Raw genomic sequence first — 10964 nt, forward strand, 5'->3', positions numbered from 1 at the left:
GGGGGTCTTGCTTAAAACATCCTTCCCTCTTGATTGCAAAGTTAGCCTTTTTTATAGTTTTACCTTTCATACTCGGGTTTATCTGGAGCTTATTTTTATATCTGGTATTCGGTAGGGTTCACCTTTTTCCCCTCAAGATTGTGAAACAGTTTTCCCAAAACCATCTTTTCCTTATGCAATGGACTGAATGTATATGTTCCTCCAAAACTGATATGTAGAAATCCTAACTCTCAATATGATACAATTAGGAGATAAAGCCTTTGGGGGGGGTGATACGATAATGAGGGTGGAGCCATTGTGAATGGGATTGCTGCCCTTATAAAAGGGATCCCAGGGAACTTTCTAGCTCTCTTTCCACCAAGTGAGGACATAGAGAAAAGCTGGCAACCTGCAATCTGCAAATGGACCCTCACCAGAACCAGGCCACGCTGGCACCCTGATCTCAGACTTCTAGCCTCTAGAACTGTGAGAAATACATTTCTGTTGTTTATCAGCCACCCAGTCTATGGCATTCCACTGTAGCAGCTCAAACTGACCAAGGCCCCCTACCTATCTTTTTCCACTGTGGCATCACTATTATTACCTATCACGCTTCCATATACATGAGTATATTCTTGAGCTCTCTATCCTATCTACTGATTCCTCAAACTATGCTATCAATATTCAAATTTTAAAGTTAGTGGCTAACATTTTAAGACGTTTGGATTTTGAATTTTTCAAGACGAGTCAGATTTGATAGTGTTGAGTCTGCATGTCTCATGCCACAATAAATTGGAGCAGCAATTACCCCCTTTATATGGAATGCTTGCCATCCTGTTACACCCAGCATGGCCTGCATTCATTTACAATACAAGCCTATTCCTCACAGAGACGTGTTCAGGTACTGCAATGTCTCTGGAGAGAGAGGTCAAAAGAAATTCACATAGGAGAAGTCATTAACTGATGTATAGGACTCTTGTTACATCTGCATTAATAAGGATCATTTATTTAATATCTATTTGATCCCTAACCCTAGGCTAACCACAGGTAGATGGGATAGTGGTGTGCATGGAAAGTGGTAGAGGGAAGGAATGAAGAGACAGTGGGAAAAGCAACACAAAATGTATCTATGTATATATGATAAACACAAAGAATGATTAAGTACACAAGTGGAAAGACACGAAACCACATTGGGAATTACGGCCATGAAAGGTCTTGTCATTCTAATACAGGTGACAGCTGGAGCCTTCAGGGAGAACTTTACAGGAGGCAGTGTTAGACCTGGGTCTAAGAAGAGAAGTAGGATTTGTTTCAGTAGAAGGAAGACGATTGGGTTGGGGAGGGAATTTGGGCAAGTCATTAGGACAAGGCTAGCATAAATATCCTGTTATACTGAAAACATTTTAAAGTCTAGTTCGGGCTTTTTAGATAAGAAATAATATAAATTTGCTCTGGTTCAAATCAATAATTATCTCCTTATTTTTAAGATTTCTTGTAGGGGATGGGTCAGAGTGGTGGGAAAAACTATAGGGAAAAGACACAAACCTTCTGAAAGGTCGGAAGGTTCTGCAGAGCCCCGGGGTAGAATAGCTGAAGGCAGCTGTCCTATAACCCTGAGGCAGAGGGCAAGGGAGTGTGGGGGAATTTATCTTAAACAGGCTTGTTTACTTACATTGACCAGGAATTGACCTTTGATCACCCACCCAAGACGTTCCCTGAAAGGGGAACAATAAATGTTAATTACCTACAGGTTGTGTTGGCTCCAGGTTTTCGGCATTGTGCCTGCACTGAGTAAAAGCAAGCAGCTCCAGCTTCTCGGGGCTGCTCTCTGGCCACTAAACCCAGGCAGCCACCTAGCCACTGCATACCTCTGTCTGAGTACTCATTTCATCCATCGGCCAGGGTCCGCAGGACAGACCCAACTATCTCCTTAGTACGTTTTCAGTTCTATAGGATTTCAATTGACTCACCCCAAAGGGCTCTCCCTTGACTGTCCTCACACTCATACTCTCACAGGAGTTAAGAGCCACGTGCACACATCAACTCAGGCTCAGTACATCAGCTGTTATCACCTACAGTTCCCAAAAGGTGCAGAGTACCCCAGCCAGCTGTTATAGACAGAGATAAAATGAAGAGCAACTTAGGAAAACATGACACCAAGCTTAGAGCAACTTGTTTTATGATACTTTATTTCTCATAATAAATTATCAGTAAGTGGAGGCTGCTATGTGACATGAGCTGGAGGGCATCAGGAGCGCCACAAACATTCTTATTTAATGACAGATACTAATGTGCCCTCTTCCCAGATGAGGAAACCTGGGCTTAGAGAAATTCGTGTCCTTTGCCCAAGATTACCCGGCAGAAAGTTATACAGCCATTCATAGTAATCTACAGGATGAATGGGCCTCCAGGTTGGTCCTCTGCTTTGAAACTAGCTATTATCTATGTCCTCGAGAAGTTGTGCTATTAACTCATATTCCACAAATGTTTCCAGATTGATCCAAGGTTCCTGGCAAGTCACAATGAATGTCTTTATTTTTTTTTTAATGCTTAAGCAGCTTTATTGGGATATAATTCACATGTCATACGGTTCACCCACTTGAAGTGTACAAGTCAGTGATCTTTAGTATATGCAAATACATGCACGACCATCACCACAGTCAATGTTAGAACCCTTTCACCACCTCAGAAAGATACCCGTACACTTCAGCTCTCACCTCTACTCCACGACACCCTCTCAACCCTAAACAACCACTAATCTACTTTCTGTATCAATTCATCTCCATATTCTGGATTTTCCTATGAATAGAATCATATAATATGTGAACCTCTGTGTCTGGCTTCTTTTAGTTAGCACGATCTCTTCAAGGTTTATTCAACTTGTAATATATACCAATATTTCATTTCTTTTAATGACTGAATAATATTTCATTGTATGACTATACCACATTTTGTTTATCCATTCATCTGTTGATAGACGTTGGGCTGTTTCCACATTTTGGCTATTATGAATAATGCCATTATAACCAGTTGTGTATAATTTTTGGTGTGGGCATTTGTTTTTATTTATCTCGGGTATAGATCAAGGACTAGAATTGCTGGGTCATATGGTAACTATGTTTAATGCTCTGAGGAACTGCCAGAGTGTTTTCCTGTGGCTTTATTATTTTACATTCCCACCAGCTGTGTATGAGGGCTCTAACGTCCTGATGCAGAGCTAAGTCCTATTATTCCAGTAACCTTAAAAATGGCAGATGCTGAAATAGTAATTGGCTCAAAAGGAGCTTCATTAGATTTCTAAACAGACTTATTTATAAAGTTAACCCTTTCTTTGACTAGAGAAATCACTGATTAATAGATCCAGGCCAGAAAGAGCTAACATTGTCTTTTATTCTGTCACAACAGAACCTATAGGAATGAACATAATGTTTCTCTGGAGGAATATCATTATCATCACGCATCATGATTATCCCTAGGTCTTAAATTATTTTTATAATTTCATAAATACTGTCTAGCACTGAATTTAAAATAACAAGGTATCTACTTTTCTTCCTTCCTTCCTTCCTGAATAATTCAACTCAATGCAAAACACTGGGCAAGAGAGGTAGAAATCCTTGCCAAAGGAGTAGGTGGTGGAGTCCAATACTAAGTCACAATCCAAGCAAGATAAAGGGGCATTTGTTAGACAAATGTGATAATCACTGCACTGCGGAAACTTACAACATCTGTGAAGTAAGGAGGGATGACAGAAACCCCTTAGGGTCAGAGCCCAAGTAAGATGAGTAAAGGCATTCACACAAGAAGCAGCAACAGCAATAGGAGATTGGTTACACAGGATGAGATTGAGCAAATAAGTAAACATACTGAGGATAATGGGAGCCAGGTCTCACTGTTAGAGACAAGGGAAAGCTAGAATGAAATCTGTGATGCTGAATAGAAATTATAAACATTGGTATAAGCTCTTGGTTTTTAATCTATATATAGTCACATAAATAAATCTAGATTTAGATGTATGTGTGTATCCATCAGAATATACATACTATATTCCCTAATTCTGTCCACTGAGAGGGCCTGGGAACAGAGATACCCCAATAGCAATGAGCTATCCTAGAAACAAGATCTATGCTCTAAATATCATTCCTCCGCTACAGGGAACCAGAGCTGATTGGTCCAGGGCTGGTGCATGAAAAACACAAAGATATCTTGACATGTTGTTTAGCCAGAAAGCAAGGAACTTCTCCAAGATGGATGGAGACATTCCAAAAACACACAGTAGCCAGCTTGAAGAAACTCTCACTGGCCAAATCAAGAATAATTTTTATATAAAAGTGATGATAATGAATTAGAACTCATTGAATAGAAATCTATAGGTCGATATGGATAGAAGGATGATGGATGATGGATGGATGGATGGATGGATGGATACATAAATATATCCACAAATAAATGCATAGAGAGATAGAAGAAAAAGTTCTTCTTTATAGTCAAATGCCAACCAATAGATGCACAAAATGATGGACCTGGAAAATTGCCATTTGACAGCCTCTCATAGTTATTCAGGCAGGAAACGTCAATGAATGCTAAATCTAGTGGGTGAAAGCTTGATGAGAAACAGTAAACTTACAGCTTCAAACTCTGTCCCCACAAAATCTTTATTAATCACAAAAAGTAAAAGGAGTGACTTTACAGTGGGCAAACCTGGAAGACACTATCTTAATCAAAGTTAGTTAACAAAGTTAACATCATTAGTCATAGGATAAATCAAAACCATGTACCACCTAAAATGATGCAATAAGAAAACTCAGCATCACTTCTGCAGTATTCCTGACAACAATCTATTACTTGCAACTAATCAGGAAAACATTTTATAAACCCACACTGAAGAACAGCCTACAAAATAACTGTCCTATAATTTTTAAAGTGGCGAGTTCATAAAAGTTAAGGGAAATCTGAGGAACTGTTCCAAATAGAAAGCAAGTAAAAAGGCAACCGGACTAAATGCAGCCTGTGATCCTGAATTGTTCCAATAAAACTTGAATGGAGCTTGCAAATTAGAGAGTAGTGATGGATCAATGTTAATTCCTTGAATTTGATAGTTGTGCTGTGGTTAGTAGGAGAATGTCCTTGATGTGTAGGAAACACACACTAAAACATTTGGGAATGATGGAGCATCATGTCTACAGCAGACTCTCAAATGACTTGTGGGAGAAATGTTTACTATACTATTCTTTCAGTTTTCCTACAGTTTAAGAAAAACAATTAGTTGGACAAAGACAACATGGTCAAAAGGCAAGAGAAACAGACAACAAAAAGAAAACCACCAGACCAGGCACAGTAGCTCACGCTTGTAATCCCAATACCTTGGGAGGCTGAGGTGGGCGGATTGCTGGAGCTCAGGAGTTCAACACCAGCCTGGGCAATAAGGTGAGATACTGTCTCTACAAAAAATACAAAAATTAGCGGGACATGGTGGTGCACACCTGTAGTCCCAGCTACTGGGGAGGCTGAGGTGGGAGGATAGCTTGAGCCTGAGAGGCAGAGATTGTAGGGAGCCAAGATCACACCACTGCACTCCAAGCCTGGGCAACAGAGCAAGACCCTATCAAGAAAAGAAAAAGAAGAAGAAGGAAGGAAGGGAGGGAGGCAGGGAGGGAGGGAGGGAGGAAGGAAAGAAGGAAGGAAGAAAGGATGGAATGAAGGAAGGAAGGAAGGAGAAGGAAGAAAGAGAGGGAGGGAGGGAAGGCAGGAAGGAAGGACCATTAGCAATCCAGATATCAGACACAGTCCACAATAAGTTTGCTTAACACGGTTAGGGAAATGGAGCAAGGTACAGGATTTGGGGAAAAAAATCTATAAAAATTTACCAAATTGATATTAGACACAGGTGGAAAGAATTAGTGAAATGGTAGATCAGTCAGAAGAAAGTCAGAGTGAAGCACAGACAACAGGATAGGAAAGATAGAGGAAAGGACGAGACATAGGGATTCAGTTAAAAGGTCTGACATGGGTTTAACTGTCATCCCAGAAAGGGAGAACAAATAAGAAAGAGAGGATGAAGAAAAGAAGTAGGAGAAAAGGAGTAGAAGCAATATCAAGAGAAACTGTTAATACCTCAGATGGTGAATTGTATGTGTCAACGTGACAGGGTTAAGACTATACAATTCAGCAGGTCCCTTTCTGGCAGGGTTGGCAGGGACATCAGGAGTGAACATGCATTGTGAACCTGGCACATGGGTGACAGGATATGATGCTTCTGCAAACTCAGCTGACCCTTAAAACATGCTCCATCCAGAGCATCTGCAAGGATGAAGGGGCAATGGGACAGACTCTAGGCAGTATCAGTGCCCTTCAAAAAAGAAAGGACCCAAAACTCAACCCCTTTCAGGAGTCAGATCAAATCTCCTCTTGCAAGAAGCTTTTGAAGGGGTTAAAGGATACTCAGATAGCTGGTTACTTCTGGGTGTGTTGGTGAGGGTGGTTCCGGAAGAGGTCAGTGTCTGCATCAGCAACTGAGTAAAGAAGATCCACCCTCACCTATGTTGGGTGAACATCATCCAATATGTTGAGGCCTGAATAGAACAAAAAAAAGAGAGAGGAAAGTAAACTCCCTCTCTCTGTGTCTTCTTGAGGAGCTGGGGCATTCATCTTTGCCTTCTCTTGGAGACTGGGGCTCCTGGTTCTTGGACCTTCAGACTCCAGGACTTACACTAGCAGCCCCCACCGCAGTTCTCAGGCCTTCAACCTTGGACTGGGAGTATAACATTAGCTCCCCTTGTTCTCAGGCCTTTGGACTCAGACAGAATGACACCACCAGCTTTCCTGGGTCTCCAGCTTGCAGACAGCAGATCATGGGGCTACTCGGCTTCTGTAATCATGCAAACCAATACCCATAATCAATCTCCTCTTCTATGTCTATATATATCCGATTGGCGCTGTTTTTCTGAAGAACCTTGATCAATACAGCTTTGCAACTGTGTAAATTAACACTTAAAAAGCTCAATGAACCCTAAATAGGATAAATCAAAAGAAAATCATACCTAGGCTTATCATAGTAATAAGCTGAAAACCAATAACAGAGAAAGTCTTAAAAGCAGCTGTAGAAGTCAGGATGAGGAGAAAACAAAGAACTTTCAGTACAACAACAGAGACCCACATCTGACTTCAACGCCAACTAGGGAAACCAGAAGTCAGTGAATGAGAGCTTCAAAGTGCTCAAAGAGAATAATTGCCATGTGGAACTCCATATGCATTGAAAATATCCTTCAATAATGTAGGTGAAATAAAGAAATTTTCAGACCAAAGAAATCTAGGAAAATTTAATACCAGCAGACACATCAAGAAGACACTAAAGGGAGTTTCTTCAAGGAGGAGAAAAATGAAGCCAAATGGAAGCTCAGAGCCATGGAAACGAACAAAGAGCTGTGAAAAGGTTAATTGTGGCTAAGTCTAAATTAAATATAACTTAATGTTGACTATGAATTCATAATTACTAATGGTTAACATTAATTTATCTTATATTAACAGGTCAGTGATACACTGTAGGATTTAAAGTATATATAGAAATAAAATACAGAGCAAAAATAGCTTAGAAGTTGAAAGAAGAACAATGGAATTAAAATGTTCTAAGGTCCTTGCATTGTCCAGGGAAAAATAGAAGGATTAATTTATATTAGACATTAATAAGTCGAGGATACATACTACAATCTCTTGTATAACCACTGAAAGTTTATAAAAGCGTACAAAATCACCATACTAATAGGAAGGGAAAATGAGTATAAAAATAATCAATCCAAAAGATATCAGGAAAGGAGAGAAAAAAGAATTGTAAAGAAAGCTAGTATACTATGTTGCTATAAGACAAAGTAGACTTAAAAATTTTTTAAAAACCCAGTTCTAGCAACCAAAAACATCCTTCATAATAACAAAATGATCAATTTAACAAGCCTCCAAACATGAGCAAAAAATTGACAAACTGCAAAAAACTAAACCCAGAAGTGAAAAACTAAACTAAACAAAAAGCAAGCAATACAGAAAAATTGAACATAATTAACATATTGACCAACAGACATATATAATGGATCAGTTGTGCCTGACAAATACAGCGTATACATTCTCTTCAAAAAAAAAAAAACACAGAGAACATTACAAAAATCGTCCCTTTGCCAAACCTTAATTCACAACTCAAAAAGTGTCATAAGAATAGAGAGAATTTTTTAATCTGATAAATAATTTGTATTAAAAAGCCTACAGAAAACATCCTTCACAACATTCATGAAATATTGAAAGCTTCCTCTTAAGATCAGGAATGACACAAGAATGGCCACTATCATCATTTCTATACAACATTATACTGGAAGTAAAAGAGATAAGATTTGAGGTTTGAAATAGAAAAATAGAATTGTCACTATTTGCAGTTGGCATGATTGTGGTAGAAAATCCCAAAAGAAAAGTATACAGATAAATTATTAGAATAAACTTAGCAATGTTGCTACATAAGCATAAGGTACATGTTAAAATGCAAATTATATTTCTGGACGTGAAACAAAATAAACTTTAAGAAACTATAACATTAACATCAAAATATATCAAATAACAAGGAATAAATCTAACAAAAAGCCCTTAAGACCACTCTACAGAAATCTATGAGACGGGCAGAAAGGAAAGGAACCTAAACAAATGAAGACATGCACCACTGAGTCATAGTCTGATGACTCAATGTTGTAAAAACTTCAATTCTCCCAAATTAATCTACACATTTAATCAGATCAAAATTTAAGCAGATTTTCTGTAAACATTGACAAGATGATTCTAGAATTTAACCGGAAAGGCAAAGGGCCAAAAGTTCTTGGTGAAGGCCACCAGAAATGAAGACTTGTTCCACCAGATGCTCCAGACAGATAATTAAGCTTCAGTAGTTAGGAGAGCATGGTATTGGCCTAAGAATACACAGAGAGATCAATAATGAGAATAAAGTGTCCAGAAGCTGACTCACTATTGCATTAGGACAACACCATCACTGCAGGGCAGCGGAGATGCTTAATGGTGGTCAATCAAGTGGAAACTCATATGGAGAAAAAAAAGTGAAAGTTGACCTCCACTTTACACCATAGATGGAAGTGAGTTACATGCAGATTGTAGATTTCAATGTGAAATCAAAACAAAATTTTTTTTTTTTTTTTTTTTCCCCCCAGACAGAGTCTTGCTCTGTCACCCAGGCTTGGAGTGCAGTGGTGCGATCTCGGCTCACTGCAAACTCCGCCTCCTGGGTTCAAGTGATTCTCCTGCCTCAGCCTCCCGAGTAGCTGGGATTACAGGTGCCCGCCACCATGCCCAGCTAATTTTGCATTTTTAGTAGAGATGGAGTTTCACTGTGTTGGCCAGGCTGGTCTTGAACTCCTGATCTCAAGTGATCCGCCCACCTCAGCCTCCCAAAGTGCTGGGATTACAGGTGTGAGCCACCACACCCAGCCAAAACAAAACTTCTTGACAGTGATAGAGAATACCTCTATGGCTCTGGTAACGGTGGGCGGGCAATACTTCTTAAACGAGACACAAAAAGCACCAACCATTAGGGAAAAGATTGATAAATTAGATATCAAAGTTAAGAACTTCTCCCATTTCTGTGACTAGTCTTTCTACTCTCTTATTATTGTCTCTTGATGAAAGAAATTTGTTAACACCTATAACCAAGAAAAGATTCATATTCTCATTATAGAAAGAACTCCCCCAAATCAATAAGGCAAAAAACTCAGTTAAAACATAGACAGGACTGGATGCAGTGGCTCACGCCTGTAATCCTAGCACTTTGGGAGGCCGAGGCAGGAGGATTGCTTGGGTCCAGGAGTTCGAGACCAGCCTACACAACACGGTGAAACCCTGTCTCTATAAAAAATACAAAAATTTGCCAGGCATACTGGTGCGCGCCTGTGGTCCCAGCTACTCAGGAGGCTGAAGTGGGCGGATGGCTTGAGCCCAGGAGGCTAAAGTTGCAGTGAGCCGAGATTGCACCACTGCACTCCAGCCTAAGCAACAGAGCCAGACCCTGTCTTAAAAAACAAAAACAAACAAACAAACAAACAAAAGTAGACAGGAAACTTGGACAAGCATTTCACAAACGAGGGTATTTAAATGGCCAATATAAAAAGATGTTCACCCCTGATTATTCATCGGGAAAAGCAAATTAAAACCGCAATGAAATTCAAACACATACCCAACATAATAACCAATATTGGATGGACAATTCCAAGTGTTGAAAAAGCTGTGGAGCAATAGGAACTCTCAGACCCTATTGGTGTAAGCATCAAGTCCTGCAAACACTTTGGAAAACTGTCTGCTATTATATTTTAAAGTTGAGCATCCATCTGCTCTATGACCTAGCAGTTCTACTCCCAGGTACGGACCTGGGAGAATGCATTCACAGGTGCACCAACATATTACCAGAATGCTCACAGATGCATTCATTATTCATAGTGGCCCCCAAATGCAAATAATCCAAGTTTTCATCAACAGCAGAACAAAATGAAAGGGTATATTCATACAATGGAACCCACCCAGGAATAAAAGTGAGCAAAATACATGCAACATGGATGATTCTCAAGGTTGGAGGAAAAAGCCAAACATAAAATACATGTATAACTACATTTAGTTTAGTTTTTTCTTTTTTTTTTTTTTTTGAGACGCAGTCTCGCTCTGTCGCTTTTTTTTTTTTTTTTTTTTTTTTTTTGAGACGGAGTCTCGGTCTGTCGCCCAGGCTGGAGCGCGGTGGCACGATCTTGGCTCACTACAAGCTCCGCCTCCCAGGTTCACGCCATTCTCCTGCCTCAGCCTCCCGAGTAGCTGGGACTACAGGCGTCTGCCACCACACCCGGCTAATTTTTTTGTATTTTTTAGTAGAGACAGGGTTTCACCATGTTAGCCAGGATGGTCTCGATCTCCTGACCTGGTGATCCGCCCGCCTCGGCCTCCAAAAATGCTGGGATTACAGG

Source organism: Gorilla gorilla, chromosome 1, assembly GCF_029281585.2.
Source record: "Gorilla gorilla gorilla isolate KB3781 chromosome 1, NHGRI_mGorGor1-v2.1_pri, whole genome shotgun sequence".
In the NCBI taxonomy this organism is placed as follows: domain Eukaryota; kingdom Metazoa; phylum Chordata; class Mammalia; order Primates; family Hominidae; genus Gorilla; species Gorilla gorilla.